Consider the following 17742-nt stretch of genomic DNA (forward strand, 5'->3'; position numbering starts at 1 on the left):
GAGAGACACTGAGAGAGGGAGGAGAGAGACTGGGAGAGAGGGAGGAGAGACTGGGAGAGAGAGAGAGAGAGGGAGAGAGAGAGAGAGAGAGAGAGAGAGAGAGAGAAGAGTAGAGAGACTGGGAGAGAGGGAGGAGAGACTGGTAGAGAGACAGAGAGAGAGAGAGAGAGAGAGAGAGAGAGAGAGAGAGAGAGAGAGAGAGAGAGAGAGAGAGAGAGAGAGAGAGAGAGGGAGTAGAGAGACTGGGAGAGAGAGAGAGAGAGAGAGAGAGAGAGAGAGAGAGAGAGAGACAGGAGAGAGGAGAGAGAGAGAGAGAGAGAGAGAGAGAGAGAGAGACTGGGAGAGAGGAGAGAAGAGAGACTGGGAAAGAGAGAGAGAGAGAGAGAGAGAGAGGGAGGAGAGAAAGAGACTAGGAGAGAGAGGGAGGAGAGTAGAGAGACTAGGAGAGAGAGGGAGAGGGAGGAGAGGAGAGAGACTAGGAGAGAGGGAGAGGAGGAGAGTAGAGAGACTGGGATGGAGAGAGAGGGAGGAGAGGAGAGATGAGGAGAGAGGGAGGAGAGGAGAGAGACTGGGAGGGAGGGAGGAGGGGAGAGAGACTGGGTAGAGAGAGAGAGAGAGAGAGACTGGTAGAGGAGAGAGACTGGGAGGGAGGGAGGACAGGAGAGATACCTTGAGAGAGGGAGGAGATACAATGAGAGAGAGGGAGGAAAGGAGAGGGACTGGGAGAGCGGGAGAGGGAGGAGAGAGAGAGACTGGGAGAGGGAGGGAGACGGAGGAGAGGAGAGGGAGGGAGGAGAGAGAGGGAGAAAGGGCGAGACACAAGAGAGGGAGGAGAGAGACTGAGAGAGGAGAGGGAGGAGAGAGAGGGAGGACAGGAGAGAGAGGAGAGAGAGAGGAGAGAGAGACGGGAGAGAGAACGGGAGAGAGAGAAGACGGGAGAGAGAGACAGAGAGAGAGACTGGGAGAGAGAGACAGAGAGAGACAGAGAGAGGGAGTAGAGAGACAGAGAGAGGGAGGAGAGAGACAGAGAGGGAGGAGAGAGACTGAGAGAGGGAGGAGAGAGACTGAGAGACAGAGGGAGGAGAGAGAGGGAGACAGGTAGAGACGGAGGAGAGGAGAGAGACTGGGAGAGAGGGAGGGAGGAGAGAGACTGGGAGAGAGGGAGGAGAGACTGGGAGAGAGGGAGGAGAGGAGAGAGGGAGGAGAGAGACTGGAAGAGAGGGAGGAGAGAGACTGGGAGAGAAGAGGAAGGAGAGGGAGAGAGGGAGGACAGAGAGAGACTGGGAGGGAGGGAGAGAGGAGAGAGAGAGAGAGAGAGAGAGAGAGAGAGAGAGAGAGAGAGAGAGAGAGAGAGAGAGAGAGAGGAGAGAGAGAGAGAGAGAGAGAGAGAGAGAGAGAGAGAGAGAGAGAGAGAGAGAGAGAGAGAGAGAGAGAGAGACTGGGAGAGAGACTGGGGAGAGAGAGAGAGACTGGGATAGAGAGAGAGAGAGAGAGGGGAGAGAGTAGAGAGACTGGGAGAGAGAGAGACTGGGAGAGAGAGAGAGTAAAGAGACTGGGAGAGAGGAGAGTAGAGAGACTGGGATAGAGAGAGAGAGAGAGAGAGAGAGAGAGAGAGGGAGGAGAGAGAGAGACTAGGAGAGAGAGGGGGAGGAGAGAGACACTGAGAGAGGGAGGAGAGAGACTGGGAGAGAGGGAGGAGAGACTGGGAGAGAGAGAGAGAGAGGGAGAGAGAGAGAGAGAGAGAGAGAGAGAGAGAAGAGTAGAGAGACTGGGAGAGAGGGAGGAGAGAGGGGGAGAGAGAGAGAGAGAGAGAGAGAGAGAGAGAGAGAGAGAGAGAGAGAGAGAGAGAGAGAGAGAGAGAGAGAGAGAGAGAGAGAGAGGAGAGTAGAGAGACTGGGAGAGAGAGAGAGAGAGAGAGAGAGAGAGAGAGAGAGAGAAGAGAGACTGGGAGAGGGAGAGAGAGAGAGAGAGAGAGAGAGAGAGAGAGAGAGAGAGAGAGAGAGAGAGAGAGAGAGAGAGAGAGAGAGAGAGAGACTGGGGAGAGAGGAGAGTAGAGAGACTGGGATAGAGAGAGAGAGAGAGAGAGAGAGAGGGAGGAGAGTAAAGAGACTAGGAGAGAGAGGGAGGAGAGTAGAGAGACTAGGAGAGAGAGGGAGAGGGAGGAGAGTAGAGAGACTAGGAGAGAGGGAGAGGGAGGAGAGTAGAGAGACTGGGATGGAGAGAGAGGGAGGAGAGGAGAGATGAGGAGAGAGGGAGGAGAGGAGAGAGACTGGGAGGGAGGGAGGAGGGGAGAGAGACTGGTAGAGAGAGAGAGAGAGAGAGACTGGTAGAGGAGAGAGACTGGGAGGGAGGGAGGACAGGAGAGATACCTTGAGAGAGGGAGGAGATACAATGAGAGAGAGGGAGGAAAGGAGAGGGACTGGGAGAGCGGGAGAGGGAGGAGAGTAGAGAGACTGGGAGAGGGAGGAGAGACGGAGGAGAGGAGAGGGAGGGAGGAGAGAGACTGGGAGAAAGGGCGGAGACACTGGAAGAGAGGGAGGAGAGAGACTGGGAGACGGAGAGGGAGGAGAGAGAGAGGGAGGACAGGAGAGAGACTGGGAGAGAGAGACTGGGAGAGAGAGACTGGGAGAGAGAGACTGAGACTGGGAGAGAGAGACTGAGAGAGAGACTGGGAGAGAGAGACAGAGAGAGACAGAGAGAGGGAGTAGAGAGACAGAGAGAGGGAGGAGAGAGACAGAGAGGGAGGAGAGAGACTGAGAGAGGGAGGAGAGAGACTGAGAGACAGAGGGAGGAGAGAGAGGGAGACAGGTAGAGACGGAGGAGAGGAGAGAGACTGGGAGAGAGGGAGGGAGGAGAGAGACTGGGAGAGAGGGAGGAGAGACTGGGAGAGAGGGAGGAGAGGAGAGAGGGAGGAGAGAGACTGGAAGAGAGGGAGGAGAGAGACTGGGAGACGAAGAGGAAGGAGAGGGAGAGAGGGAGGACAGGAGAGAGACTGGGAGGGAGGGAGGGAGAGAGAGAGAGAGAGAGAGAGAGAGAGAGAGAGAGAGAGAGAGAGAGAGAGAGAGAGAGAGAGAGAGAGAGAGAGAGAGAGAGAGAGAGAGAGAGAGAGAGAGAGAGACTGGGAGAGAGACTGGGGAGAATAGAGAGACTGGGATAGAGAGAGAGAGAGGGGGAGGAGAGTAGAGAGACTGGGAGAGAGAGAGACTGGGAGAGAGAGAGAGTAAAGAGACTGGGAGAGAGGAGAGTAGAGAGACTGGGATAGAGAGAGAGAGAGAGAGAGAGAGGGAGGAGAGTAGAGAGACTAGGAGAGAGAGGGGGGAGGAGAGAGACACTGAGAGAGGGAGGAGAGAGACTGGGAGAGAGGGAGGAGAGACTGGGAGAGAGAGAGAGAGAGAGAGAGAGAGAGAGAGAGAGAGAGAGAGAGAGAGAGAGAGAGAGAGAGTAGAGAGACTGGGAGAGAGGGAGGAGAGACTGGTAGAGAGAGAGAGAGAGAGAGAGAGAGAGAGAGAGAGAGAGAGAGAGAGAGAGAGAGAGAGAGAGAGAGAGAGAGAGAGAGAGAGAGAGAGAGAGAGAGAGAGAGAGAGAGAGAGAGAGAGAGAGAGAGAGAGAGAGAGAGAGAGAGAGAGAGAGAGAGAGAGAGACTGGGAGAGAGAGAGAGAGAGGGAGGAGAGTAGAGAGACTGGGAGAGAGAGTAGAGAGACTGGGAGAGAGAGAGAGTAAAGAGACTGGGTTAGAGAGAGGAGAGTAGAGAGACTGGGATAGAGAGAGGGAGAGGGAGGAGAGTAGAGAGACTAGGAGAGAGAGGGAGGAGAGTAGAGAGACTAGGAGAGAGAGGGAGGAGAGTAGAGAGACTCGGAGAGAGAAGGAGAGGGAGGAGAGTAGAGAGACTGGGAGAGAGGGAGAGGGAGGAGAGTAGAGAGACTGGGATGGAGAGAGAGGGAGGAGAGTAGAGAGACTGGGAGAGAGGGAGGAGAGAGACTGGGAGGGAGGGAGGAGAGGACAGATGAGGAGAGCGGGAGGAGAGGAGAGAGACTGGCAGTGAGGAGATGAGAGAGACTGGGAGGGATGGAGGAGGGGAGAGATACTGGGAGAGAGAGAGAGAGAGAGAGAGAGAGACTGGTAGATGAGAGAGACTGGGAGGGAGGGAGGAGAGGAGAGATACCTTGAGAGAGGGAGGAGAGACAATGAGAGAGAGGGAGGAAAGGAGAGGGACTGGGAGAGAGGGAGGAGAGGAAAGAGACTGGGAGAGAGGGAGGAGAGTAGAGAGACTGGGAGAGAGAGGGAGGAGAGTAGAGAGACTGGGAGAGAGAGGGAGGAGAGTAGAGCGACTGGGAGAGAGAGGGAGGAGAGTAGAGAGACTGGGAGAGAGAGGGAGAGGGAGGAGAGTAGAGAGACTGGGAGAGAGAGGGAGAGGGAGGAGAGTAGAGAGACTGGGAGAGAGAGGGAGGAGAGTAGAGAGACTGGGAGAGAGAGGGAGGAGAGTAGAGAGACTGGGAGAGAGGAGAGAGGGAGGAGAGGAGAGAGACTGAGGGAGGGAGAAGAGGAGAGAGACTGGGAGGGAGGAGAGGAGAGATGAGGAGAGAGGGAGGAGACACTGGGAGAGTGGGAGTAGAAGAGAGAGACTGGGAGGGAGGAGAGGAGAGAGACTGGCAGTGAGGCGATGAGAGAGACAGAGAGAGAGAGGGAGGAGAGAGACTGGGAGAGAGAGAGGGAGGAGAGAGACTGTGGGAGGAGAGGAGAGAGACTGGGAGGGAGGAAGGAGAGGAAAGAGACTGGGAGGGAGGAGAGGAGAGAGACTGGGAGAGAGACCGGGAGAGGGAGGAGAGGGGAAGGGGAGGAGAGGAGAGGAGAGAGACTGGGAGAGAGGAGAGAGGGAGGAGAGGAGAGAGACTGGGAGGGAGGGAGGAGGAGAGAGAGACTGGGAAAGAGAGAGGGAGGAGAGAGACTGGGAGAGAGAGGGAGGAGAGAGACTGTGAGGGAGGAGAGGAGTGAGACAGGGAGGGAGGAAGGAGAGGAAAGAGACTGGGAGGGAGGGAGGAGAGGAAAGAGCCTGGAAGAGAGGAGAGCGACTGGGAGAGAGGGAAGAGAGGAGAGTGACTGGGAGAGAGGGAGGAGAGGAGAGAGACTGGGAGAGAGGAGAGAGACTGGGAGAGAGTAGAGAGAGACTTTGGAGAGAGCGAGGGAGGGGAGGAGAGAGACTGGGAGAGAGGACAGAGGGAGGAGAGAGGACAGAGGGAGGAAAGGAAGCGACTGGGCGGGAGGAGAGACTGGGAGAGAGGAGAGAGAGGAGAGAGAGACAGAGAGGGGACAGAGGGAGGAGAGGAGAGAGAGAGACAGAGGGACTGGAGGTAGGGGGAGGAGAGCATAGAAACTGGGAGAAAGGGAGGAAAGGAGAGAGGTTTAGTTTATTAATTCGACCATTTGAAAAAACAAGCACACATAAAAACTTGAAAAAGTCATACATGCTCATGAGTAAAATCATCGAGGATAACACAATAAAGTCTGGGACTTATTTCCATTGTGGTCTTCTAGAGACAAGATGGCTTGGCAAGCTCGAACACGGTTGAACACAGTATGACAGCAAAATAAAAAAACATAAAAACAAAGAAGAACATCTATCTCATCATTGCAGTTACATCGTAGGGTACATTCTTATGGGCACAGAAGACATCAAACAGTTTTTTGCTTTATTTTTAAAGCTGCCCAGAGAGGATGTTGTTGTTATGGGCAGAGGCAACTCATTCCACTCTGAGGCTCCAGTATAAAATAAAGTACCTTTCCCAGCATTACTCCTGAACCTGTATAAGCACACATTAGCAACACCTGATCTGGTGCTGTGATTGTGTGCCTCCTTAACATGCGGAAAGTAATCAGTTAGATATCTGGGCGCAGAACCATAAATACTCCTGTAAACCAAACCCAGTCTAATCTGGGACACCCTAGCCTCAACAGGCAGCCAGTTGAGTTCCTGAAAGCAGATCCTGCCTATGTGAGTATGTGGACTCACCTTCAATACAACCCTGATCAGCTTATTCTGGGCTATCTGGAGCTTCCCCTTCATAAACTTAGATAAGCCCTCAAACCAGGAAGTACTAGCGTAGTCAAAATGGCATTAAATGAGGGCAGTGGCTAGCACTCTCATGGAGTCCTTATCAATCAGCTTGGACTTTCTTGCCAAAAATGTAGTCCTGGCATTAACCTTCCCTAGCACTTTAGTGGCCATGCTCACACCGCCCAAGCGTCCATCAAGGATGCATCCCAGGTAGCTAACAGAGGTTTTAGTAGTCAACCCCTTAACTCCACTCTGATTTCGGAGGACCTACACAATTTAGGTCTGGACCCAAAAAGAATTGCCTCAATTTTACCTAAGTGCAGAGATAACTTTTTATCTCCAAGCCAGTTGCTAATGTTAGTAAGCTCTGTGCTAAGTATGCTCTCCAACATCGTTTTACGTTTGTGAGACACCAGACGTGTAGAGTCATAAAGGAAAAGACAGCAAGAACAAGCATCTTTCATATAGTTTATATACAGTAAAAACAGTAGAGGCCCAAGCATGCTCCCCTGCGGAACGCCACAACTCATTGGTTGTGCCTGAGACAGTGAACCATTAACCTCTACCACTTGCTCCCTACCTGACAAATAGGACTTTACCCAGCCTAGAGGCTGGGAGAAAGGAGAGAGGGAGGAAAGAGAGAGACTGGGAGAGAGGACAGAGGGAGAGACTGGGAGAGAGGACAGAGGGAGGAGAGAGAGAGACTGGGAGCGAGGACAGAGGGAGGAGAGCGAGAGAGACTGGGAGAGAGGACAGAGGGAGGAGAGAGAGAGAACCAGCCGACCCTTCCTTCTCTCCTCTATGAATATTTGATGAGGGGATGACTAAAGCCAGCGCGGTGAACTCTGAACGAGTGTGACAGCTGCAACTGCTCAGAGAAGAGAGGGTTACGGCGGAGACCAGCAACAGGAAGAGCAGGGGGATTTGGGGAATAACAGAACATACAGACCTGCAGACTAAACACTGTTTTCATCCTGGCTAAACACCTAGAGAGAGAGAGGGAGAGTAATGATAGTCTGTGATAGAATGTTGGGGTTTACGGAAAACAGGGAAACAGCAGCCTATGGTTCTATGTTACTACAGCCTTAAACAAACAAACATACTCTCACACAGACAAGCTTACACACACAAGCTTTCATACACACATGCAGACACACACACACACACACGCGCCTCAAATGGGCACATTGAAATATTGATGGAGGCTCTTTCCTTGGCTTGATGAAAAATCACCCTGTGATAAATGTTTCATAAGTCACAATGCATCACCTCCCATTTCTAAAGGATATAGCAATAGCTGAGGATACATAAACACAGTCAGAATGTCTGAGAAAAAGAGAAGGATGATGAATGAGAGGAAAGCCGCCTTTATGTCTCTGACAGAGATTAAATAAATTGTCAAAGACTCCAGTCACCCAAGTCATAGACTGTTCTCTCTGCTACCGCACGGCAAGCGGTACCAGAGGGCCAAGTCTAGGACCAAAAGGCTCCTTAACAGCTTCTACCCCCAAGCCATAAGACTGCTGAACAATTAATAAAATGGCCACCCGGACTATTTACATTGACACCCCGCCCCTCCATTTGTTTTTACACTGCTGCTACTCGCTGTTTATTATCTATGCATAGTAAACTTTACCCCTATCTACATGTACAAATTACCTCGACTAACCTGTACCCCCACACATTGACTTGGTACCGGTACCCCCTGTATATAGCCTCGTTATTGTTATTTTATTGGGTTGCTTTTTATTATTTTTGACCTTAGTTTATTTAGTAAATATTTTCTTAACTCTTTCTTGAATTGAATTGTTGGTTAAGGGCTTGTAAGTAAACATTTCACGGTAAGGTTGTATTCGACGCATGTGACAAAATGTGATTTGATTTGATCTCTGTCTCTCCCTCGCTCTCTCTCCCTCTCCCTCGCTCTCTCTGTCCCTCTCTCGCCTCTGCTAGTTCTAAACATATAGACTTAGACTTGGCCCTCTGGTACCTCTGGTACCATCGAGAATGATGGCGCCGGAGAAGATGGCTGCTGTTTTACAGCCCTCTAACCAATTGTATTATTATGTGTTTTTTCACGTTATTTGTAATTTATTCTGTACATAATGTTTCTGCCATCGTCTCTTATAACCAAAAAGAGCTTCTGGATATCAGGACAGCGATTACTCACCTCGTATTGGACAAATATTTTTTCTTCAACGAGTCGGACGCAAAGGATATCCTACAGACACCCGACAAGGCCCAAATCCCCGTCATTCGCAGGAGAAAGAGACAATATCGTGGACGTAGGTCGGGGTGCCTTGTAAGGATCCGACGGCGAGCGACTAAACTGCCTCTTCCATCAATCCTATTAGCCAATGTTCAATCATTTGAAAATAAATTGGATGACCTACGATTACGGTTATCCTACCAAAGGGACATTAAAAACTGTAATATCTTATGTTTCACCGAGTCATGGCTGAATGACGACATGGACAACATACAGCTGACGGGATATACGCTACATCGGCAGGATAGAACGGCTGACTCCGGTAAGACAAGGGGTGGCGGTCTGTGTATATTTGTAAACAACAGCTGGTGCACAAAATCAAATACTAAGGTAGTCTCGAGGTTTTGCTCGCCTGAGGTAGAGTATCTTATGATAAGCTGTAGACCACACTATGTACCAAGAGAGTTTTCATCTATATTTTTCATAGCTGTCTATTTACCACCACAAACCAATGCTGGCATTAAGATTGCACTCAACAAGCTGTATAAGGCCATAAGTAAACAGGAAAACGCTCATCCAGAGGCAGCGCTCCTAGTGGCCGGGACTTTAATGCAGGGAAACTTAAATCTGTTCTACCTAATTTCTACCAGCATGTTAAATGTGCAACCAGAGGAAAAAAAAACTCTAGACCACCTTTACTCCACACACAGAGACGCATACAAAGCTCTCCCTCGCCCTCCATTTGGCAAATCTGACCATAACTCTATCCTCCTGATTCCTGCTTATAAGCAAAAACTAAAGCAGGAAGCACCAGTGACTCGGTTAATAAAAAAGCTACAGGACTGTTTTGCTAGCACAGACTGGAACATGTTCCGGGATTCTTCAGATAGCATTGAGGAGTACACCACATCAGTCACTGGCTTCATCAATAAGTGCATCGATGACGTCGTCCCCACAGTGACCGTACGTACATACCCCAACCAGAAGCCATGGATTACAGGCAACATCCGCACTGAGCTAAAGGGTAGAGCTGCCGCTTTCAAGGAGCGGGACTCTAACCCGGACGCTTATAAGAAATCCCGCTATGCCCTCCGACGAACCATCAAACAGGCAAAGAGTCAATACAGGACTAAGATTGAATCGTACTACACCGGCTCTGACGCTCGTCGGATGTGGCAGGGCTTGAAAACTATTACAGACTACAAAGGGAAGCACAGCCGCGAGCTGCCTAGTGACACAAGCCTACCAGACGAGCTAAACCACTTCTATGCTCGCCCGAGGCAAGCAACACTGAAGCATGCATGAGAGCACCAGCTGTTCCGGATGACTATGTGATCACGCTCTCCGTAGCCGATGTGAGTAAGACTTTTAAGCAGGTCAACATTCACAAGGCCGCAGGGCCAGACGGATTACCAGGACGTGTACTCCGAGCATGTGCTGACCAACTGGCAAGTGTCTTCACTGACATTTTCAACATGTCCCTGACTGAGTCTGTAATACCAACATGTTTCAAACAGACCACCATAGTCCCCGTGCCCAAGGACACTAAGATAACCTGCCTAAATGACTACCGACCCGTAGCACTGACGTCTGTAGCCATGAAGTGCTTTGAAAGGCTGGTCATGGCTCACATCAACACCATTATCCCAGAAACCTTAGACCCACTACAATTTGCATACCGCCCCAACAGATCCACAGATGATGCAATCTCTATTGCACTCCACACACCCTTTCCCACCTGGACAAGAGGAACACCTATGTGAGAATGCTATTCATTGACTACAGCTCAGCGTTCAACACCATAGTGCCCTCAAAGCTCATCACTAAGTTAAGGATCCTGGGACTAAACACCTCCCTCTGCAACTGGATCCTGGACTTCCTGATGGGCCGCCCCCAGGTGGTAAGGGTAGGTAATAACACATCTGCCACGCTGATCCTCAACACGGGGGCCCCTCAGGGGTGCGTGCTCAGTCCCCTCCTGTACTCCCTGTTCACCCATGACTGCATGGCCAGGCATGACTCCAAAACCATCATTAAGTTTGCAGATGACACAACAGTGGTAGGCCTGATCACCGACAACGATGAGACAGCCTATAGGGCCCCGTGTAGCTCAGTTGGTAGAGCATGGCGCTTGCAACGCCAGGGTTGTGGGTTCGATTCCCACGGGGGGCCAGTATGAAAAAAATAAAAATGTATGCACTCACTAACTGTAAGTTGCTCTGGATAAGAGTGTCTGCTAAATTACTAAAATGTAAAATAGGGAGGAGGTCAGAGACCTGGCCGTGTGGTGCCAGGATAACAGCCTCTCCCTCAACGTGACCAAGACAAAGGAGATGATTGTGGACTACAGGAAAGAAAAGAGGACTGAGCACGCCCCCATTCTCATCGACGGGGCTGTAGTGGAACAGGTTGAGAGCTTCTAGTTCCTTGGTGTCCACATCACCAACGAACTATCATGGTCCAAACACACCAAGACAGTCGTGAAGAGGGCACGACAAAGACTATTCCCCCTCAGGAGACTGAAAAGATTTGGCATGGGTCTTCAGATCCTCAAAAAGTTCTACAGCTGCACCATCGAGAGCATCCTGACTGGTTGCATCACCGCCTGGTATGGCAGCTGTTTGGCCTCCGACCGCAAGGCACTACAGAGGGTAGTGCGTACGGCCCAGTACATCACTGGGGCCAAGCTTCCTGCCATCCAGGACCTCTATACCAGGCGGTGTCAGAGGAAGGCCCTCAAAATTGTCAAAGATTCCAGCCACCCTAGTCATAGACTGTTCTCTCTGCTACCACACGGCAAGCGGTACCGGAGCGCCAAGTCTAGGTCCAAAAGGCTTCTCAACAGCTTCTACCCCTAAGCCATAAGACTCCTGAAAAGCTAATCATGGCTACCCGGACTATTTGCACTGCCCCCCCCACCCCATCTTTTTACACTGCTGCTACTCTGTTAATTATTTATGCATAGTCACTTTAACTCTACCCACATGTACATATTACCTCAACTACCTCAACTACCTCAACTAGCCTCTGCACCGGTACTCCCCTGTATATAGCCCCTGTATATAGCCTCCGTACTGTTATTTTATTTTACTTCTGCTCTTTTTTTCTCAACACTTTTTTGTTTGATTTTACTTTTTTATAAAAAAATAAATGCATTGTTGGTTAAGGGCTGTAAGTAAGCATTTCACGGTAATGTCTACACCTGTTGTATTCGGCGCATATGGCAAATAAAATTTGATTTGATATTACATGTGTTTTTGTTTAGGTATATATAGCATTAATACATTCCAGGTCATAAATAGCTCTTAAAGATTTTGAGTAGTCTTTATGACAGGGCGTAAACTGTTGTTGGGCTGTGCTACAAATCTACAAAGGTATGTGTCCTTGTCAAGAAACCTGACCAAATCCTTCCTTGCATTCAGGCACAATTCTGACATTGTGTCAGAAACATTTGCAAGTTGTTACAAAAACTAAATGGAGAACCATACCCAAGTTTAACCCACTGGAGAGCTTTACCTTTGATAAACTGTCAGAATGGCCATATTGGAATCAGCGTTTAATGCGCTTCAGAACAGCCACCAAACTGGTGAAAGAAACTGGGGATGTGCAGGTCAGTTCACTTTGGGGGCCCCCCCAAATAGCATATGAATACGTTGGTTGTGGGCCCCCTGGAGGTCGGACATGAAGACGTGGATGACAGGGAAGCAAGCGACTGGCAAAGAGGGGGAATCATGAACATAATAGAAATATGTAATTACATTTTTACATTTTAGTCATTTAGCAGACGCTCTTATCCAGAGCGACTTACAGTTTAGTGAGTGCATACATTTTTCATACTTAGCTTAGTAATGTTATGAAACTTTGTGTGGTGAGTTATACCAGGTATTCATAGTTGTTGTGTTTGTTATGGAGTGGTGTATGTATGAGGACACAAAAGAGAATACTTGACACGTATGGGTGTATGTACCGGTAGGTAGACTAAATTACAGGGAAGTTGTGATATTAGCATTTTCGTGCTTCATATCCAAATCATCTATAAGTAACATCATTGAGTTGCACAATACATTTTTAGATACTTTAGGATGATTTGGACATGAAGCGTGAAAATGCTAATATACAGTGCATTCGGAAAGTATTCAGACCCCTTGACTTTTTCCAAATGTTGTTAAGTTATAGCCTTATTCTAAAATTGATTAAATTGTTTTTTCTCCCCTCATCAATCTACACACAATACCCCATAATGACAAAGCAAAAACAGTTTTTTATTTATTACAAATAAACTGAAATATGTAATTTACATAAGTATTCAGACCCTTTCCTCAGTACTTTGTTGAAGCACCTTTGCCAGCGATTACAGCCTTGAGTCTTCTTGGGTATGACGCTACAAGCTCGGCACACCTGTATTTGGGTAGTTTCTCCCATTCTTCTCTGCAGATCCTCTCAAGCTCTGTCAGGTTGGATGGGGAGCGTCGCTGCACAGCTATTTTCAGGTCTCTCCAGAGATGTTCGATCCGGTTCAAGTCTGGGATCTGGCTGGGCCACTCAAGGACATTCAGAGACTTGTCTCGAAGACACTACTGCGTGCTTAGGGTCGTTGTCCTGTTGTAAGGTGAAATGTCACCCCAGTCTGAGGTCCTGAGCATTCTGGAGCGCAGAGTGATCCCGTTCATTTTTCCCTCGATTCTTACTAGTCTCCCAGTCCCTGCCGCTGAAAAACATTCCCACAGCATGATGCTTCCACCACCATGCTTCACCGTAGGAATGGTGCCAGGTTTCCTCCAGACGTGATGCTTGGCATTCAGGCCAAAGAGTTCAATCTTGGTTTATCAGACCAGAGAATCTTGTTTCTTTAGGTGCCTTTTTGCAAACTCCAAGCGGACTGTCATGTGCTTTTTTACTGAGGAGTGTCTTCCGTCTGGCCACTCTACCATAAAGGCCTGATTGGTGGAGTGCTGCAGAGATGGTTGTCCTTCTGGAAGGTTCTCCCATCTCCACAGAGGAACTCTAGAGCTCTGTCAGAGTGACCATCGGGTTCTTGGTCACCTCCCTGACCAAGGCCCTTCTCCCCCGATTGCTCAGTTTGGCCGGGCGGCCAGCTCTAGGAAGAGTCTTGGTGGTTCCAAACTTCTTCCATTTAAGAATGATGGAGGCCACTGTGTTCTTGGGGACCTTCAATGCTGCAGAAATTTTTTTGGTACCCTTCCCCAGATCTGTGCCTCTACACAATCCTGTCTCGGAGCTCTACGGACAATTCCTTCGACCTCATAGCTTGGTTTTTGCTCTGTCAAGCACCGTCAACTGTGGGACCTTATATAGACAGGTGTGTGCCTTTCCCAATCATGTCTAATCAATTGAATTTACCACAGGTGGACTCCAATCAAGTTGTAGAAACATCTCAAGGATGAACCTGATCTCAATTTTGAGTGTCATAGCTAAGGGTCTGAATACTTAAGTAAATAAGGTATTTCTGTTTTTGTTTTTTTATACATTTACAAACATTTCTAAAAACCTGTTTTCGCTTTGTCTTTATGGTGTATTGTGTGTAGATTGAGGATTTTTATTTATTTAATCCATTTTAGAATAAGGCTGTAACGTAACAAAATGTGACCGATGGCCTTGATTCGGTCTTATGTAGCAAAATTTGAAATTGTGTTTTTTACATTGGATAAAAGTAGAGACTCAGAGCTAGAAAATGCTATATCATACACTGCAGTTGAGAAACAATGGGAAAGTAATTATGCTTTGAAAGTTTAAACTTTTAACCTCACTTTTGAGAAAATGGCCCTTGAATGTTTTGGTACACCTACTGGAGAGCTCTTCTTTGTCTACACCCATTCAGCATCGCTCACACCCTCTTAAGCCTTAGCCCCACCCATCTCTTTAAGGACTCACATGTGAGGCCATGTGGTAAACACATGCTATATCAAATAAAATCTAAGTTTATTTGTCACATGCACAGGATACAGAAGGTGTGAACGGTACAGTGAAGTGGTTACTTGCATAGTAGCAATATCAAAAACAGAAAGTGTCCAGATAAAAATATTTTATCAATATTTTATCGTTATTACATGGCTCTTACCCGACACACTTGTCTAAATTAATGGGTAATGTGAAGGAAATGCTATAACCACCCCCCCAGCCACATCTAGCTAAGTGAATGGGTCACTATTGTCTAGACATGTACACATGTTCATGAAATACAATAGATGGCCATAATAACCCCCAAACACACCTGGCTAATTTGATGGGTCATGTAATACTCCGTCCAAAGTGGAGTCTTTTGTTTAGACATGTAGCTAGCTAAACAATGAACCGGCATAGTCCCAACTCATACTACTACCAATACAAACATTGTCATAGCTGTAGTATGAATCTGCAGATAGCTAAAGCTAACAAACTAGGTTCAATGTTAGCTAGCTAACATTAGGCTATAACTAGCAATGCAAATGAATTTCTGATTCGAATAATATTACTACACAGATCAAAATCAAATCAAATTTGATTTCTCACATGCGCTGAATACAACAGGTGTAGACCTTACAGTGAAATGCTTACAAGCCCTTAACCAACAATGCAGTTTTAAGAAAGAATACCAAAAGAAATCACGTGCGACATACGCCTAGTTTCCTGACACGACTAACAAATGTGGAAAAAGTGAAGGGGTCTGAATACTTTCCGAATGCACTGTACAGCCTTCGGAAAGTATTCACACCAATTGACTTTTTCTACATTTTGTATTACAAGATGGGATTAAAATGGATTTAATTGTGATTTTTCACACTTCACAAAATATTCTGTAAGTGGTAAAAAAAATCTAACATTTGTAAAAAATATATGAAAAGTAAAATACTAATCTCTTGATTACATAAGTATTCAAACCCCTGAGTCAATACATGTTAGAATCACCTTTGGCAGCGATTACAGATATGAGTCTTTCTGGGTAAGTCTCTAAGATCTTTGAACACCTGGATTGTACAATATTTGCACATTATTCTTTAAAATAATTCTTCAAGCTCTGTGAAGTTGGTTGTTGATCATTGCTAGACAGCCATTTTCAAGTCTGTCCATACATTTTCAAGCCCGGGAGACCCATGGGGCGCGCACAATTGGCCCAGCGTCGTCCAGGGTAGGGGAGGGAATGGCCGGCAGGGATGTAGCTCAGTTGGTAGAGCATGGCGTTTGCAACGCCAGGGTTGTGGGTTCGATTCCCACGGGGGGCCAGTATGAAAAATAAAAAAATAATGTATGCACTCACTAACTGTAAGTCACTCTGGATAAGAGCGTCTGCTAAATGACTAAAATGTAATGTAAAATGTAACTAGGCCACATTTTATGTTGTCTTGGTCAGCAACTCCAGTGTATATTTGGTCTTGTGTTTTAGGTTATTGTCCTGCTGAAAAGCAAATTTATCTCCCAGTGTCTATTGGAAAGCAGATTGAACCAGGTTTTCCTCTAGGATTTTGCCTGTGCTTAGCTCTATTCAGTTTTTTTTTATCCTAAAAAACTCCCAGTCCTTGCTGATGACAAGCATACCAATAACATGATTCAGCCACCACCATGCTTGAAAATATGAAGAGTGGTACTCAGTGATGTGTGTGTTGGATTTGCCCCAAACATAATGCTTTGTATTCAGAAAACAAAGTTTAATTTGTTAGCCAACTTTTTTTGCAGGTTTACTTTAGTGCCTTATTGCAAACAGGATGCATGTTTAGGAATATTATTATTCTGTACAGGCTTCCTTCTTTTCGCTTTGTCATTTTGGTTAGTATTGTGAAGTAACTACAATGTTGTTGATCTATCCTCAGTTTTCTCCTATCACAGCCGTTAAAGGAACTGTTTTAAAGTCACCATTGGCCTAATGGTGAAATCCCTGTGCGGTTTCCTTCCTCTCCGGCAACTGAGTTAGGAAGGATGCCTTTATCTTTGTAGGGACTGGGTGTATTGATACACCATCCAAAGGGTAATGAATAACTTCACCATGCTCAAAGGGATATTGTTACCCATCTACCAATAGGTGCTCTTCTTTGCATTGAAAACCTTTTGTGGTTGAATCTGTGTTTGAAATTCACTGCCCGACTGAGGGATCTTACAGATAATTGTTTGTGTGGGGTACAGAGAGGAGGTAGTAATAAAAAAACATGTTTAACACTATTATTGCACAGAGTGAGTCCAGGCAACTTATATGATTTGATATGCACATTTTTACTCCTGAACTTATTTAGGCTTGCCATAACAAAGGGGTTGAATACTTATTGACTGAAGACAATTCAGCTTTTCATTTATAATTAATTTGTAACATTTTCTACAAATAAAATTCTACTTTGACATTATGGGGTATTGTGTGTAGGCCAGTTACACACAGGACAATTTTTTTTTTTAATGAGCACGGTCTTATTTCTATTACAGGATATTGGATGACTGTCATTCATATTCCATTCGTTCCGTTTGCCTCCGTTTTAAGAAACGTTTTTCAACAGAATCGGTGGAATGAATACACCCCTGATCATACTCAAACACAGTTCACATTAATAGCAGCCACATACAAACAGCATGATCACTTTGTTTGTTAATTCCTTATAGCATCTATGCGCTCTCTTCCTCTCACCTTTTCCCTTTGCTTGTGGACTTCAGTGCACAACACATCAGCTGTCTGTGACCAGGCAAAAAAAAACTTTCCAAGCCAAACCTTCATATCATAACCGCTAACCACTACACACAGCCACATCGTTGTCACCATATTCGCTAACGTCATAGTCAACATAGCTACTAGAACTAACGCGTTAGTAAACCCACTACAATTATGCAGTACAGTGTATAGTCAGCAAGCAGTTTTGCAGTTACTCCGGCTGGCCCCGGTGGCAATACATTTATAAAACCAAAAGCTTACCTTGACTTGGAAAAGTGCCAGTGTTGGATAGCTATAGCCAGCTAGCTAACATGGCATCCCTCGCTGTTTGAGCGGGGTGTTTGAGTAGGCTAAACTAGCTAGCTGCATTCACTAGCCAAGTAAGTGAAAGTAAAAGTGGAAAAACAAATATAACAAATTATAGCTCTCTCTCTCTCTTGCTTCTCCTTCATTTTTGAAGAAATGTATTTGCTCAAAACTGTTCAACTATTGTCTTTCTCTCTCTTTGACTCAACAACTCACCACATTCCTAATAGCAGGAACAGCACCATACTGTGGTCAGAACCTGGTAATATCAGGATGTAGAATGGGACATGAACCCAACAACTTCAATGACTAATTTCATTGAACAGGGGGAAAGAACATCACCAAATTCACTGAGAATACATTACATAGGATGAAGAAACAATACTGAGAGCCGTAGCTCCATACTACCTGTCAAACATAGAGAACTGATACTATATACTCGTTATTTGGGTTGGATTAGCGTGTGGTGTGGTGGGTGGGGTCCGTGGGTGGCGTTTGACAATTTCTTTGGACTCTTCATTTCGAACTCATTGTTAGAAAAAAGTTTGG

The sequence above is a fragment of the Coregonus clupeaformis genome, chromosome 5 (genome assembly GCF_020615455.1).
Source record: "Coregonus clupeaformis isolate EN_2021a chromosome 5, ASM2061545v1, whole genome shotgun sequence".
Classification (NCBI taxonomy): Eukaryota; Metazoa; Chordata; class Actinopteri; order Salmoniformes; family Salmonidae; genus Coregonus; species Coregonus clupeaformis.